The sequence below is a fragment of the Elephas maximus genome, chromosome 1, assembly GCF_024166365.1.
Source record: "Elephas maximus indicus isolate mEleMax1 chromosome 1, mEleMax1 primary haplotype, whole genome shotgun sequence".
Lineage (NCBI taxonomy): Eukaryota > Metazoa > Chordata > Mammalia > Proboscidea > Elephantidae > Elephas > Elephas maximus.
This window is the reverse complement of record NC_064819.1, coordinates 234,455,086-234,470,437: the sequence shown is the minus strand read 5'-3', so window position 1 is coordinate 234,470,437 and position 15,352 is coordinate 234,455,086. Positions and strand designations below refer to the sequence as shown.

The following is a 15,352-nucleotide window of genomic DNA, read 5'->3' as shown; positions in this document are numbered from 1 at the left end:
CACATGGAAGATGTGAAACTGTTCACTACAGATTGGTAAATAAGCCCGTTATCTTGCTTACTGGGTCACCTGCACCTGTCAGGGATTGTAAATTTGAAAAGAGGATTTGATTCTGTAGGAAGGTGCTGTGGGGTTGGGAGAGAGACATATGCCAGCCGTACCTAGAAGTAGAACCTTTGATGCGATGAAAAAATGTGAAATTGTTCACCACAGATGATCTTTTAAGTAAGGTAAGCACCCTGCTTACCTTGCCTGTTGGATAATCTGCTTCTGAGTCTAGTGACCCATCCTATTAAAGATAAAAACATTTTAAGTATTTATGCAAGCATTAATCCAATTTCACAAACCTGGGCGTGTGGGTAGGAGTGCAATCAGGCACCCATCCCTCCGTGGTATGTTTGGTGATGTTTCCTAATAAACTCTTTGGTTGAATATTTGAAAAGGCCCTTACCTAATTAGGCTGGTTCATACAAAATGGATGCCAGGTTCAGTTTATAATCTTGTGGCTGAAAAAGGCCCTTTTCAAGTCAACATTTAGGGTTCCTTTAGAGAGAGAAAAGAGTCTTGGTGATGCATTAGGCTACTAACCGAAAGGTGGGCAGATTGAAGCCATTCCATGGGAAAAAGATATGGCAGTCTGCTTCTGTAAAGATTTACAGCCTTGGAAACCCTATGGGGCAATTCTACTCTGTCCTATAGGGTCACTATAAGTCGGAATCAACTCAACAGCAATGAGTTTGTTTTTTTGGTTTGGTTGGAGAAAGAAGAATTTACCCATTAAATAATTGCACCAACAAGATTTGTAAGAGTAATGTTTAAAAAGCCCAATGCACTCTAGAAATAATTATTTAAATCACAAATTACTATTCTAATTACAAATCTTTGACATTATCTTTTAAAACATCTCAATTTAACAGCAAGAGATTCCAGTGACATGTTTTACTGAGTGTAGATAAATGTTTCTACCACAGACAATGAAACAATCCAAGACATTATCTTAGCAATAGCCAGATCAGTGGTTCTCAAACTTTACGGTCCTCTAGAACCACCAGTGGGGTCCCTGTGTGCTGCAAGCGGTTAAGCGCTCAGCTACTAACTGTAAGGTTGATGGTTGGAATCTACCTAGAGTCTCCTTAGAAGAAAGGACTGGTGATCTACTTCAGAAAGATCACAACGGGTAAAAACCCTATGGAGCACAGTTCTACTCTGACACACATGAGCTCGCCGTGAGTTGGAATAGACTTAACTGCAATTTTTTTTTTTTTTCGTGTCTTGAGAAATGGCGGATTTCTTGCTGCAGACTCTTCACTTAGTACTTTAGTATTTCTGGGAATGGGGTCAAGCACCCCAAGCCTTTCTCAGACATACTGAATTCTTGTGAAATCCGTGGATACTACTCTGAGGTCCAGAGTCACCTGTTTTATCTTTGCTGAAAACTGTGCTCCTTATTAGGCGGGCACAAACACCTGCCGCCCACCTCACGTGGAATCTGAAGTCATCCACAGGAATTAAGTGAGAGAGACTCTTTTGATGAGCTAGAAGGCATCAATCGTCTTCAGGTCTTGACACGTCCTTTTCCTCTGTTCTTCCAGCAGAGAACTAGCATTACAGTGGGAATCTGTATCAGTTCAGTCCATGGCAGTTGGCACAGTGTTAAGGACCAGATGGGTAGCTCTAACTTTTAAAATCATAAGACTGTTTGGATACAGCACTTTTCATCACCCAAACATTCCCCAGAGGCATCCAGAGAGAAGACTGATCTTTGTAGCCAGAACATTTACTGAAATTGGCACTGAGAGCATGTGGAGACATATTTCCAGCAAAAAAAAAAAAAAAGATTTTGAAGGAGTAAGACGAACATTTTATACTTTTAAAAAGTTTTGTACATTTTCAGTTGAGTGTTATGAAAAAAACGAATTGGATATTAGGGGAAAGCACAAAGCAGGTTCAGAGCTTATTTTGCACACTTCTGACACTGCTGGGTACACCCAGGTGTTTCACAAATGGATACCATCCATCCCCTTGTCGTTACTGCCCTGGCTGAGCTCCTGTGAGCATCTAGAAGATGGGCAACTCTCTGCTTAGAGACAGCCGAGACTTGCGGTTGAATTGCTATGATTACTTGAATCTAGTTACCTTTTAGGGTGGCTGCTTGTCCCAGTTCACCCAGGACTTCGTAGGTTTTCACACTGAAAGTCCCATATCCTGGTAGTCCCCGTGGTCCTGGGTGAGTTGGTCACTGTAGCTTTACTTTGCATGGATTTACCAGCCCTAATATGCATTTTTTTAAATATGCATATGAGGTGATTGAAAATATCATGGTTTGTGTCAGGCACACCTCAGTCCTCAAAGAGAAATCTTTGCTTTTTAATGCTTTAAAGAGGTCTTTTGCAGCAGATTTTTCCCAATGCAGTATGTCATTTGATTTCTCGACTGCTGCTTCCATGGCTGTTGATTATGGATCCAAGTAAAATGAAATCCTTGACAACTTCAATCTTTTCTCTGTTTATCATGATGTTGCTCACTGGTCCAGTTGTGAGGATTTTTGTTTTCTTTATGTTGAGGTGCAATCCATACTGAAGGCTGTAGTCTTTGATCTTCATCAGTAAGTGCTTCAAGTTGTCTTCACTTTCAGCAAGCAAAGTTGTGTCATCTGCATATCACAGGTTGTTAATGAGTCTTCCTCCAATCCCGATGCCCCATTGTTCTTCATATAATCCAGCTTCTTGGATTATATGCTTAGCATACAGATTGAATAAGTATGGTGAAGTGATATCAACCGTGACGGATATCTTTTCTGATCTTAAACCACGCAGTATCCCCTTGTTCTGTTCTAGCAACTGCCTCTTGTTCTACGTACAGGTCCTCAGGAGCACAATTAAGTGTTCTGGAATTCTCTCTCTTCTCAATATTTTCCATAGTTTTTTTTTTTTTTATGATCCACACAGTCAAATGCCTTAGCACATTCTTTAAAACACAGGTAAACATCCTTCTGCTCCTCTGCTTTCAGCAAAGGCCCACCTGGTGTTGTCATTCCATATCCTCTCCTAAATCCTGCCTGAGTTTCTGGTGGTTCCCTATCCATATACTGCTGCAACCATTTTTTAAATTATCTTCAGCAAAATTTTACTTACATGTCTTATTAATGATATTGTTAGATAATTTCTACATTCCATGGGATGACCTTTCTTTGGAAGGGGCACAAATATGGATCTCTTGCAGTCAGTTGGCCAGGTAGCCATCTTCGAAATTTCTTGGCATGATGAGTGAGCGCTTCCACCATTGCATCCATTTGTTAAAGCATCTCAGTTGGTATATTCCATCAATTCCTGGAGCCTTGTTTTTCACCAATACCTTCAGTACAACTTAGAATTCTTTCTTTCATACCATCGATTCTTGCTTATACACTAACTCCTGAAATGGTTGAACATCAACCAGTTCTTTTTGGTATAGTGACTCTGTGTATGTCTTCCGTCTTCTTTTGATGCTTTCTGCATCTCTCAATATTTTGCTCATAGAAACCTTCAATGTTGCAACTCAAGTCCTGGTTTTTTTTCTTCAGTGATTTCAGCTTGAGAAATTCTGAGCATGTTCTTCCTTTTTGGTTTTCTAACTCCAGGTCTTTGCACATGTCATTACAATACTTTGTCTTCTCGAGCCACCCTTTGAAATCTTCTGTTCAGCTCTTTTATTTCATCATTTCTCCAGTTCATTTTAGCTACTTTATGTTCAAGCATAAGGTTAAGAGTCTCTTCTGACATCCATTTTGGTCTTTTCTTTCTTTCTTGTATTTTTAATGAACTTTTGCCTTTTTCGTGAGTATTATCCTTGATATCACCCCTCAACTCATGTGGTATTCAGTCATTAGTGTTTAGTGCATCAATCTATCCTTTAGATGGTCTATAAATTCAGGTGGAAGGTCATACCTGGACTCTCATAGAGTTGTTACAATTTTTTCAGCTTCAATGAGCAATTGATGGTCTGTTCCACATTTGGCGCCTGGCCTTGTTCTGACTAGTAATATTGAGCTTCTCCATTGTCTCTTTCCACAGATGTAGTCCATTTATTCCTGTGTATTCCATCTGGAGGTCCATGTGTATAGCCGCTGTTTATGTTGTTGAAGAAAGGTATTTGCAATTAGTAAGTCCTTGGTCTTACAAAATTCTATCATGGGATCCCTGGCATTTTTTCTGTCACCAAGGCCATATTTTTTAACTATCAATCCTCCTTTGTTTCCAACTTTCACCTTCCAATAACAGCAATTATTAATGCATCTTGATTGTGTGTTTGATCAACTTCAGACTGCAGAAGTTGGTGAAAATCTTCAATTTCTTCATCTTTGGTAGTCTTCCTTGTAGGCCTATGGATATTATCCTATCATTGACAGCATTGTACTTCATCATAGGTCTTGAAATGTTCTTTTTTTTTCCTTCAGATTTCATCTTTTTAATCAGCTCCACGAAGGATATCCTAAACACTATCTATTTTTTCTTCCAGTATTAAAGAAATGACATTCACAAATATTTTTAAGTTCTTCTATATCCTCAAGGTGGTGATCTCATAATGTAGATTAAAAAAAAAACCCCTCCAAGTAATCATATTCTTGAAGCAGATTTCTTGTAGGTACCTTCAGAAATTATTTTCTAACCATGATAAAGAAACATTGTGTACCAAATTTTTAAATGTCCCTAAATACTCACTATATTAAAAAAAAAAAAAAAAAAAAAAGCCTGGCCAAAGGTTCCCCTCTCCCCGAACTATTTTGAATGCCCAAGCTAAAAAAAAAAAAAAAAAAAAACTGGTAAAAGGGAAAATGCCCAGACTTGATAAATGTCACAGAATTTGTTTTTAAATGGGAGACAAAAGTTTAAAAAACATGGTGGAGTTTGCTCAAAGGTCTTTATCAGGCTACCCTGGGAGCTCAGTTCAAATACAGAAGTTGATGTACTAAAAGATGTTTTGGAGCAGCCTCAAAAATCTATAAATACAGCCATTTGAAAGGATGATCCTGGATCAGAAGAATTTTTATTTCTTGTATATCTACATTATATGTGTATGTCTCATCTCAGTTTTTATAATGGTCTCTGTAATTCCCTTCAGAGTAGCGGTCATAACCATCCTGGCTTCTACAACTGTAGTCCCTGGACCTTCCATGTCCATGTCCGTATCCTCCAGGCTGACTATCGCACCTGCTGCTCCTGTAGTCCTGGTCCCCACCAATTGTAGAATAGCTGCAGCCACTCCCAGGGGCACCAAAGGCACCCCATCTGGTTCCCGGGGCCAACTTGCCCTTATGATCCATTCAGATCTGGCAGCCATCCAGGGACCATTCGTTGCTCGAATGTCATCTGAGGCATGTTCAAGATTGGCGAAGGTGATAAAGCTAAAACCGAGGGATCGCTAAGTTTCTCGGCCCTTGACAATGACCACCTCGGAGATAAGACTGAAGCTGCTGAAGTGGTCTTCCGACACCTACTCATCAGTTTTGAAATTGAGCCACCCCATGGAAAGCTTCCCTTCTTCAGAGGACATGGAAGTGAATTTGGGTCCTGGAAATTAAAAAATAGAACAGCCTGTGTGACAACCTAATGCTGAGTAGCAGAGAGAATCTGAAATATTCTTTCTGATGATGAATGCGACCCATTCCTCTTCAATTTGTTATTCCCGCCATAGTAGACCATATGATTGATTCCAAATGGTCAATACCAGTCCATTTCAACTCACTAATGCATAGGATATCGATCTTTATGCGTTCCATTTCATCTTTGGCTATTTCCAATTTTCCTAGACTCATACTTTGCACATTCACATTCCAATTATTAATGAACGTTTGCAGGTATTTCTTCTCATTTTGAGGCGTGCCACATCAGCAAATATAAGTACTGAAAGCTCAACTCTATCCACATCATTAAGTTCGACTCTACTTTGAGGAGGAGGCAACTCTTCCCCAGTCCTATTTTGAGTGTCTTCCAACCTGAGGGGCTCATCTTCCAGCACTGTATCAAGCAATGTTCTGCTGCTGTTCATAAAGTTTTCGCCAGCTAATTTTTTTTTAGAAGTAGATGGCCAGGTCCTTTTTTCTAGTCTGTATTTGTCTGGAAGCTCTGCTGAAACCTGTCCACCATGGATGACCCTGCTGGTATTTGAAATACCAGTGTCATACCTTCCAGCATCACTGCAACAGGCAATCTACTTCAGTATGACAACCTGACAGAGGAGTGGTGGCTGGTACATATACATAAGTGTTTAAAGGAAGGAGTAGCATTTTACCAAATAAATAATGGCTTTTTTGATCAGGACCTTTTACTTTTCTTGTCCCCACTGTCTCTAGGCAGTATAATTTTCTATGGTCAGGAAGATGCAGAATGATGAACCAGATGAAAAGTAAACCCTTGGGCCATGGATGATGGTCCGCTCTTCAGCAGGTGGAGCATGCATGCTCATGGTCTAAGCCTCTGTTTCTTCTTCTCCCTGTGCCCAGGATGCACCCCCACCCTCCTCTGAGATCCCTCACCCCTCCTTCTCTACCGGGTACATTTTCTTATCCCTCAAGGCCTACATAGAGTAAATGCTACCTCTTCCTTCATGCTTTACCCAGGCTCTCTTCTCTTTCCAGGAGTATCTGCTGGTTGTAGTGTCAGCCCTCCTGATTGCTCCTTTATTCCTTTGTTCCTGCTCCTAGCTCCACACTTATAAAATATATCAGCCTAGTCCATCATTTGCCAGTCTCCTTTCTCTCTGCGTGGGGAGGGCCCTTGAGGGAGGGGTTGCTCTTTATTCACCCATGTCTCTCTAGGCCAGTACAGAGCAGTTTACTGAATGCTTCCAGGATGACTTGGAATGAAAAGGAGGACCCTGTCAGTGAGGCCAGCAGCCCATCTCACATGTGCTGACATCTGTTGAAGGCTAGTTCTTTTTCACATGGGGTTTTCAGGGCATCATACTATGATTATCATCCCTGATCCTGGCCACTCAAAAGACAGTATTGGTCCCCAGGGATTAAGACAACCTGAATCACCTACATGGACTTCCACTCCATTGAGAAACTCTGGGGCATGACCCAGTAATTCTCTTGGATAGAATCCAAGGCTCTGGTGGCACAGTGGTTAAGAGCTCGACTGCTAACCAAAAGGTCGGCAGTTCAGATCTACCAGCTGCTCCTTGAAAACCCTGTGGGGCAGTTCTACTCTGTCCTGTAGGGCTGCTATGAGTCGTAATTGGCTGGACAACAATGGGTTTGGTTTTTTTTTTGGTTCTATGTGTATCTGGGCCAATGCACCAATCAGGAGATATGATGTTAGAGATCATGAGCTTATGTTAGAAATAAAACACTGCCACGTAATAGATTCCTAGCCCATCTGTTACTATGAGAGATACAATAGATAAAACACTGCCTAGTAATAAATTACTATTCTATTTCTAAAAAAAAATAGATTACTATCCCATTCATATTATAAACATTCAGAGTTTCCTAACACATAACATTACTGTTAATATGAATGGGATAGTAATCTATTTCAAGCCTCGAGTTGTAATAGTGAAGGATTCTTTGGGGAAAATATTCAACGATGCAGGAAGCATCAAAAGAAGACAGAAAGAATGCACAGAGCCATTGTACCAAAAAGAATTAGTCGTTGTTCAACCATTTCCAGAGGTAGCATATGATCAGGAACTGATTGTACTGAAGGAAGAAGTCCAAGCTGCTCTGAAGGCATTAGCAAAAAACAAGGCTCCAGGAATTGATGGAATATCAGTTGAGGTGTTTCAACAAACAGATGCAGCACTGGAGATGCTCACTCGTCTATGCCAAGAAATATGAAAGACAGCTTCCTGGCCAACTGACTGGAAGAGATCCATATTTATGCCTATTCCCAAGAAAGGTGATCCAACCGAATGTGGAAATTATAGAACAATATCATTAATATCACACACAAGCAAAATTTGGCTGAAGATCATTCAGAAATGGCTGCAGCAATATATCGACTGGGAACTGCCAAAAATTCAAGCCAGTTTCAGAAGAGGATGTGGAACCAGGGATATCATTGCTGATGTCAGAAGGATCCTGGCTGAAAGCAGAAAATACCAGAAGGATGTTTAAAAAAAAATGTTTACCTGTGTTTTATTGACTGTGCAAAGGCATTGGACTGTGTGGATCATAACAAATTATGGATAACATTGCGAAGAATGGGAATTCCAGAACACTTAATTGTGCTCATGAGGAACCTTTAATAGATCAAGAGGCATTTGTTCAGACAGAACAAGGGGATACTGATTGGTTTAAAAAGTCAGGAAAGGTGTGCGTCAGAGTTGTATTCTTTCACTATACCTATTCAATCTGTATGCTGAGCAAATAATCTGAGAAGCTGGACTATATGAAAAAGAAAGGGACATCAGGATTGGAGGAAGACTCATTAACAACTTGCGTCATGCAGATGACACAACTTTGCTTGCTGAAAGTGAAGAGGACTTGAAGCAATTACTAATGAAGATCAAAGACCACAGCCTTCAGTATGGATTACGCCTCAACATAAAGAAAACAAAAATCCTCACAACTGGACCAATGAGCAGCATCATGATAAACGGGGAAAAGATTGAAGTTGTCAAGGATTTCATTTTACTTGGATCCACAATTCATACTCATGGAAGCAGCAGTCAAGAAATCAAAAGACGCATTGCTTTGGGTAAATCTGCTCCAAAGGACCTCTTTAAAGTGTTCAAAAGCAAAGATGTCACCTTGAAGACTAAGGTGCGCCTGACCTAAGCCATGGTATTTTCAGTCACATCATATGCATGTGAAAGCTGCGCAGTGAATAAAGAAGACTGAAGAATCCATGCCTTTGAATTGTGGTGTTGGTGAAGAATATTGAGTATACCATGGACTGCCAAAAGAAGGAACAAATCTGTCTTACAGGAAGTACAACCAGAATGTTCTTAGAGGCAAGGATGGCGAGACTGCGTCTTACATACTTTGGACATGTTGTCAGGAGGGACCAGTCCCTGGAGAAGGACATCATGCTTGGCAGAGTACAGGTTGGTGGAGAAGAGTAAGACCCTCAATGAGGTGGTTTGACACAGTGGCTGCAACAATGAGTTCAAGCATAACAACGATTGTAAGGATGGCGCAGGACCAGACAGTGTTTCATTCTGTTGTGCATTGGGTCTCTGTGAGTCAGAACCAACTGGAGGGCACCTGACAACAACATTAACAGTATAAAGGAAACCATTATCAAAGCCCTAAAATGTTTAGGCAAGGAGTTTTGAGTAAACCTTCTCTCTTGAATTCTATGAACACTGAAGTAAAACAGATGAATCATTCCATTTTCATACACACACACACACCACACAAACAAAAAACAAACTTTTCATCATAAAGAAAAAATGTCTCAGGCTGCAGGACAGAGTGATTGCTGTGATAAGTAATGCCGAGTGAAAGGAAAATCACTGTAGTTGGAATATAACTCAGACCTCATATATTTTTCTCTTCTTATCAATATTCAGCATGTAAATAGCCCTAATTTACCATGCTCACAGGAAAAAAGGAGACAAAGCATATGAAGGTTAGAAAGGAAGGGCAGTGTCTCATGTTAGATGACTTTAATTTGAAAATCCGGTGGTTTGTTGGATCCCTGTAAATAGATTCCTATAAAATAATGGCATGCCTTAACTATGAAGAGATTGTTTATAGCAGAGAAATAATATTAGATCCAACAGGAAAGCAAGAAAACATCTGTGGTAATGGGGTGGAGTTAGAGGGCAATTTTAATGTAAAATTTTTCTTAAAAATATGTAGAAATTGTGGAGTGAGGGTTTTTTAACCGCCCCTCGTTTCCTTACACAGGATTATATTCATAGCCTATCTTCATGAAGCCAAAGCAATTCAGTGAGTCCAATCATTGAGCGTTGCATAGAAAACGTTTAAATTCACGCATTCAGTAAATTAGTGTTGTGACAAACGGGGCCATGTTGCTTTCTCATTTCCGAGATTGGTTTAGTAATCTGTGGTAAGAACCTTGGGCAATTAAGGGGAATATCACCGATTTCTAACTTCTCCTTTTCTGCCTCTGTGTTTAACAAAGCTTGTTTGATTTCTGTGGACAGGAAGAAAACTCTTTTTATGAAAGATATTTTTAATCTCTTGAAATATTAGTGCCAGAGACCTCAGGCAAAAGCAATTCTCAAAAGCTCTCTAGGAGGTAGTTTTATATGTGGTTATAGCTCATCTAATATTATCCAAATATTAAAGAGCTTTGAAAATTCGAAAATCATTGATACTTTTCCATCCTCAGGTGATCGATAAAAGCAGGAACATATTGCTTTAGGATAAGCCGTTAGGTAAACACGTCATACAAAACATTACATAAAAATGCCACACGACTCAATTTTATCTGACTCATAACCCCTGGGAACATTTAAATATTATCTCTTTAAAAATCCTTTATACACTATGATTCATGTATTCCAGTTGTCTTCTATTATAACTATGTCTTTTTTCCCCTAATTTGACATAACTTTGACAGTACTGCAGTCTCAGTGATATAGCTCTCTCCTTGCAAATCAGCCCCACCCTCCCCCATTCAACCTTCATTCAGATGATTAAAATGCACCACAACGGTTTAGATTTTATAAATTATTCATCCTGTAGTAAAGAAATTTTGGCTTCCTGCTGTAAGTGGCCTCTGAGTTGACAGTATATATTTTATTGAGCTCCGAATAGCTCTTAGCTTGTAGAGTCACCAGTAGATATCGCTGATTTATATATAAAGCTTATTTTTATTACTGTGGACATTTAAAAGGATCTCTGGAGCCCTGGTGGTACAGTGGTTAAGAGCTATGGCTGCTAACCGAAAGGTCAGCAGTTTGAATCCGCCAGCTCCTCCTTGAAAACCCTAGGGGGTGGTTCTACTCTGTGCGATAGGGTCACTATGAGTCAGAATCAATGGGATGGCAAGGTTTTTTTTTTTTTTTCTTTTTGGTTTCTGTAGGTTTGGAGTCTTCAAGAATAGCAGGTTTTCAACCCATGTGAAATATATATAGCTTAGTAAAAAAAAAGTTTGTTTTTTTTTTTTTTTAGCTTAAACATGGCTTATTCTTTTCAAATATGATTCTTTGCCTAAGGAAAACAATCTTTAGTAAAAATGGCATAAGGTTAGGTCAAAAGGGCTGAAGGCTGTGGAGTAACTTTCAAAATGATCAATTTTTTTAAAACAAAGTAATTAGTGATACTGCCTAGATTAATTTCCCCTGAACTATCTTTACCTATTTTTAAATATCTGTTAGTATTCATCATTGTTTAGAATGAATAAAAAAATCAGAAAACTGGAGCAGCATTTTAGCCTAGGTGGCAGACATTTCAGGGAGTCTTTGGGGTCTTGCTGGCGGCTTGGTGCAGTGTGCTACCACGAGCCTCCCACAGTCCTGGATGGGGGGTCTTAACAAAAATACCACAAGTAGGTGGCTTTAAAGAACAGAAATTTATTTTCACACAGTTCTGGAGACTAGAAGTTCAAATTCAGGGCTCTAGCTCTCCGGGAAGGCTGGCTGTCTGTAGGCTTTGGGCGAAGATCCTTGTCTCTTTCCGCTTCCGTAGCCCTGGTGATCTCCAGTTAGAATCTATCTTACCCTGTTTGTGCTTGCTTTTTTATGACTCAGAAGTGGTTAGATTTAGGACTACGCCCTACACCTATATGACCATATTAACGTAACAAAGAAAACCCTAGTCCCAAATGAGATTATATCCATGGGTATAAAAAAAAAAAGGGATTGGAATTCCAGTACATATTTTGAGGGACACAATTCAATCCACAGCAAGGAATTTGCAGACTTGGTCTCTAAACCCCACTGGGGGAGAGCCTTAGTAGGCATTGCCTGACCCCAGGAACATAGAAAAGAGGCAGAGGGAGCAGGGTTCCTGACCCCTTAGACCAAGTCATTGTCACTTTATAGTAAATTGAGGCTGTTTCCCTTGAGATGCATTGAAAAATGGTACAAAGAATTGTTTTTAATCTAACCTAGAACTAAGAAAAGAGGTGCAGGGGAAAAGGAGCTAGTCAACAGCTAGAGCTCTTAATTAAGAAAGTATTTGTCGACCCTAAATCTCAGAATCCATAGCTTGTGTTAACCAGCCAAATAGAGTGTTAGAGAAGAAAAGCTGTTTGCCTGGATCTCTTTACATTCAAGGAGCTGAAACCCAGAGCCTGGACTTTGCAGTAGCTGTGACGTGAGGGCTCTAGCTATTCCACTATTCAGCTGCCACTAATAAAGTTGTTTGAAACCAGCGTTGCCTTCTGATATCAGACTTAGGCATTTCATGTTAATCTTTGTGTAGTTATGGATACAGTTTCTCCAAACTAAAATATCCCAGGTCTGCTTAGATGAGCATACTAATTTTGTTTTTAAAATTAAGCTCCTGGGAAATCACCCAATTGATTTAAAAACCAGAGGTGATTTTGTTTTATTTTATTTTTTTTACATCAGATGCAAAAAATTGATTTAATCATAAAAAAAAAAAAAAAAACTAGTTAATAGCCCAATATTATTATTGGGCCATACAAGGCTTTTTCCTGTTTTATTATTTTTTCCTCTTCATTCTAGATCCACACCCCCATCTCTCCCCCGCCCTCTGTTTCTTCCCCCGCTGGGACGCGTTTGCTGTGTGTCCTAAAATATACGTGCACATACACATATACACACGTGTATGTCATTGTTTCCTCTGGATTTATTGAGGTGTAATTGGCCTACAGTAAACTACCTGCTTCTAAAGTGTACAAGTTTATAAGCTTGGACATAAGCATTCACCTAGGGAACCATCATTACAGTCAAGATAGTAGTGAACATACTCATCACACCCATAAGTTTCCTCCAACCCCTTTGTAACCCCTGCTTTCTACCCTTCCCTCCCGTTTTCTCATCCCCTGGCAACCACTGATCTGCTTTCTGGGCCTCTAGATTAATTTGCATTTTCTAGAATTTTATATAAAAGGAATCATACAGTATGAGCTCCTTAGTTTGACTCTTCAGCATCATTATATTGAGATCCATTCATGTCGTCAGCGTATTGTAACTCTTTATGCCTGAGTAGTCATCTGGTGGAAGAGTTACCAAATGTCTTTATCTATTCACCTGTTGACGGACATTCACTTGTTTATTTTTTTCCAGTCTTTGGCTATTACAAATAAAACCAAAAAAGGTCAAAATAAAACAGAACAAAAGCAAACTTGTTGCCATTGAGTCGATTCCGACTCTTAGCAACCCTACAGGGCAGAGTAGAATCCAAGGCTGTAATCTTTATAGAAGCAGATTGCCACATCTTTCCCTCAGGGAGTGGCTGGTGGTTTCAAACAGTCCACCTTTGGCTTAGCAGACTAGTGCTTAACCACTGTGCCGCCAGGGCTCCTTATTACAAACAAAACTACTATGAATATTTGTGTACAGATCACCGAATAGACATACGCTGTCAATTCTAGGATAGATTAGCTGAATCATATAGTAGGTGTATTCTTAAATTTAAGAAACTGACAAACTCTTTTCCAAAGTGGTTTTACCGTTTTGTATTCCTAAAAGCAGCATCTGAGAGTTCTAGGTACGTCACATTCTCACCGATATTTGGTATGATTTGTCTTTTTAATTTTACCCATCCATGTATCTTCTTTGGTGAAATTTCTTCTTAAATCTTTTGCACATGCATTTCGGTGTTTCTTCTGTTTTTATTGATCTTTCTCAGCTCTTTATATATTCTAGATACAAGTTCTTTGTCAAACATATTATATGTAAATAATTTCTTCTAGTTTGTATTGTCTTCATTCTCTTAACAGTATCTTTCAAAGATAAGAATTTTTAATTTTATATTAAATGCAATTTATGTATTTGTTCTTTTATGGATAATACTTTGGATGTCCTATCAGAATTATTTTCCTATTCCAAATTACAGATGATTTCTCCTATTTTTTCTTCTAGACATTTTATTGTTTTATGTATTGCATTGAGGTCTAAGATTCATTTTGAACTAATTTTTGTATATAATGGTGCTTGGTATCAAAGATTGTACAACCACTATTTGTTGAAAAGACTACTTTTGCATCACTGAACTGCCTTTGTACCTTTGTCCAAAATCTTTTCCCCACGTATGTGAGGTTCTCTATTTTATACTGTCTTAGTCATCTTTTTTTTTTTTTTCAGTCGTCTAGTGCTGCTATAACAGAAATACCACAAGTGGATGGCTTTAACAAAGAGAAGTTTATTCTCTGATAGTCTAGTAGGCTAGAAGTCCAAATTCAGGGCGTCAGCTCCAGTGGAAGGCTTTCTTTCTCTGTTGGCTCTAGGGGAAGGGCCTTGTCATCAATCATCATGTGGCCCAGGAGCTTCTCTGTGCAGGAACCTCAGGTCCAAAGGATGTGCTCTGCTCCTGGTGTTGCTTACTTGGTGGTACAAGGTCCTCCGTGTCTCTCTGCTTATTTCTCTCTTCTATATCTCAACATATTGGCTTAAGACACAGTCTAAATTTGTAGACTGAGTCCTGCCTTATTAACATAACTGCCAGTAGTCCCATCTCATTAACATCATAGAGGTAAGATTTACAACACATAGGAAAATCACATCAGATGATAAAATGGTGGACAATCACATAATACTGGGAATCATGGCTTAGCCAAATTGATACACACATTTTTGGGAGATACAATTCAATCCATGACATATGCCATTGATCAATTTCAGCAATAGGGTTGCTAGGTCATAGGATGTATGCTTGCCTAATTTCTTAAAGTAGTGCCACTGTGCCATTCCTATTTTAATTATGACAGTTAAGCTAGTATCCTTTCATTTTTCTATTGCTTCATATGAGAACAGTTTATATTTATCGCAAAACAACAACAACAACAAAATAGCTCCTTCATATATGCCACTGCCACTGCCGTCGAGTCGATGCCGACTCATAGTGACCATATAGGACAGAGTAGAACTGCCCCACAGGGTTTCCAAGGAGTGCGTGGTGGATTTGAACTGCCGACCTCTTGGTTAGCAGCTGTAGCACTTAACCACTACGCCACCAGGGTTTCCCCTTCATAGATAGATGTCTTATAACATGAGACAGAGTTGTCATATTTTTTCATAAGTGAAGCAATTTGCTCCTATCTACCATCATCCCTTAAAAGTACCCAGCATAAGCCAACTTCTTTGTCATATGTCACATGGTATGGAATAGATCTTTCTAAATAGTCACTATTTCAGATGAATGAGATGAAGATTCTATCTGTTGAACCATGAGTCTTGTAAATATAAATCTGTAATGTCTTTTTCTTAGTAACAATCCTGCTGGGGACGTCAGGGCATGTTCTTTAATGCCTTATTCTAGGTT

At 39.3% G+C, this 15,352-nt stretch overlaps 1 protein-coding gene and 1 pseudogene across 5 annotated transcripts in view; one reads left to right on the top strand and one right to left on the bottom strand.

The window, feature by feature from the left end:
- Window positions 1–15,352, top strand: part of PRKN (parkin RBR E3 ubiquitin protein ligase) — a 1,645,966-nt gene that overhangs the window by 434,449 nt on the left and 1,196,165 nt on the right. The window lies entirely within an intron of this gene.
- Window positions 5,066–5,532, bottom strand: LOC126058632 (RNA-binding protein 3-like; annotated as a pseudogene).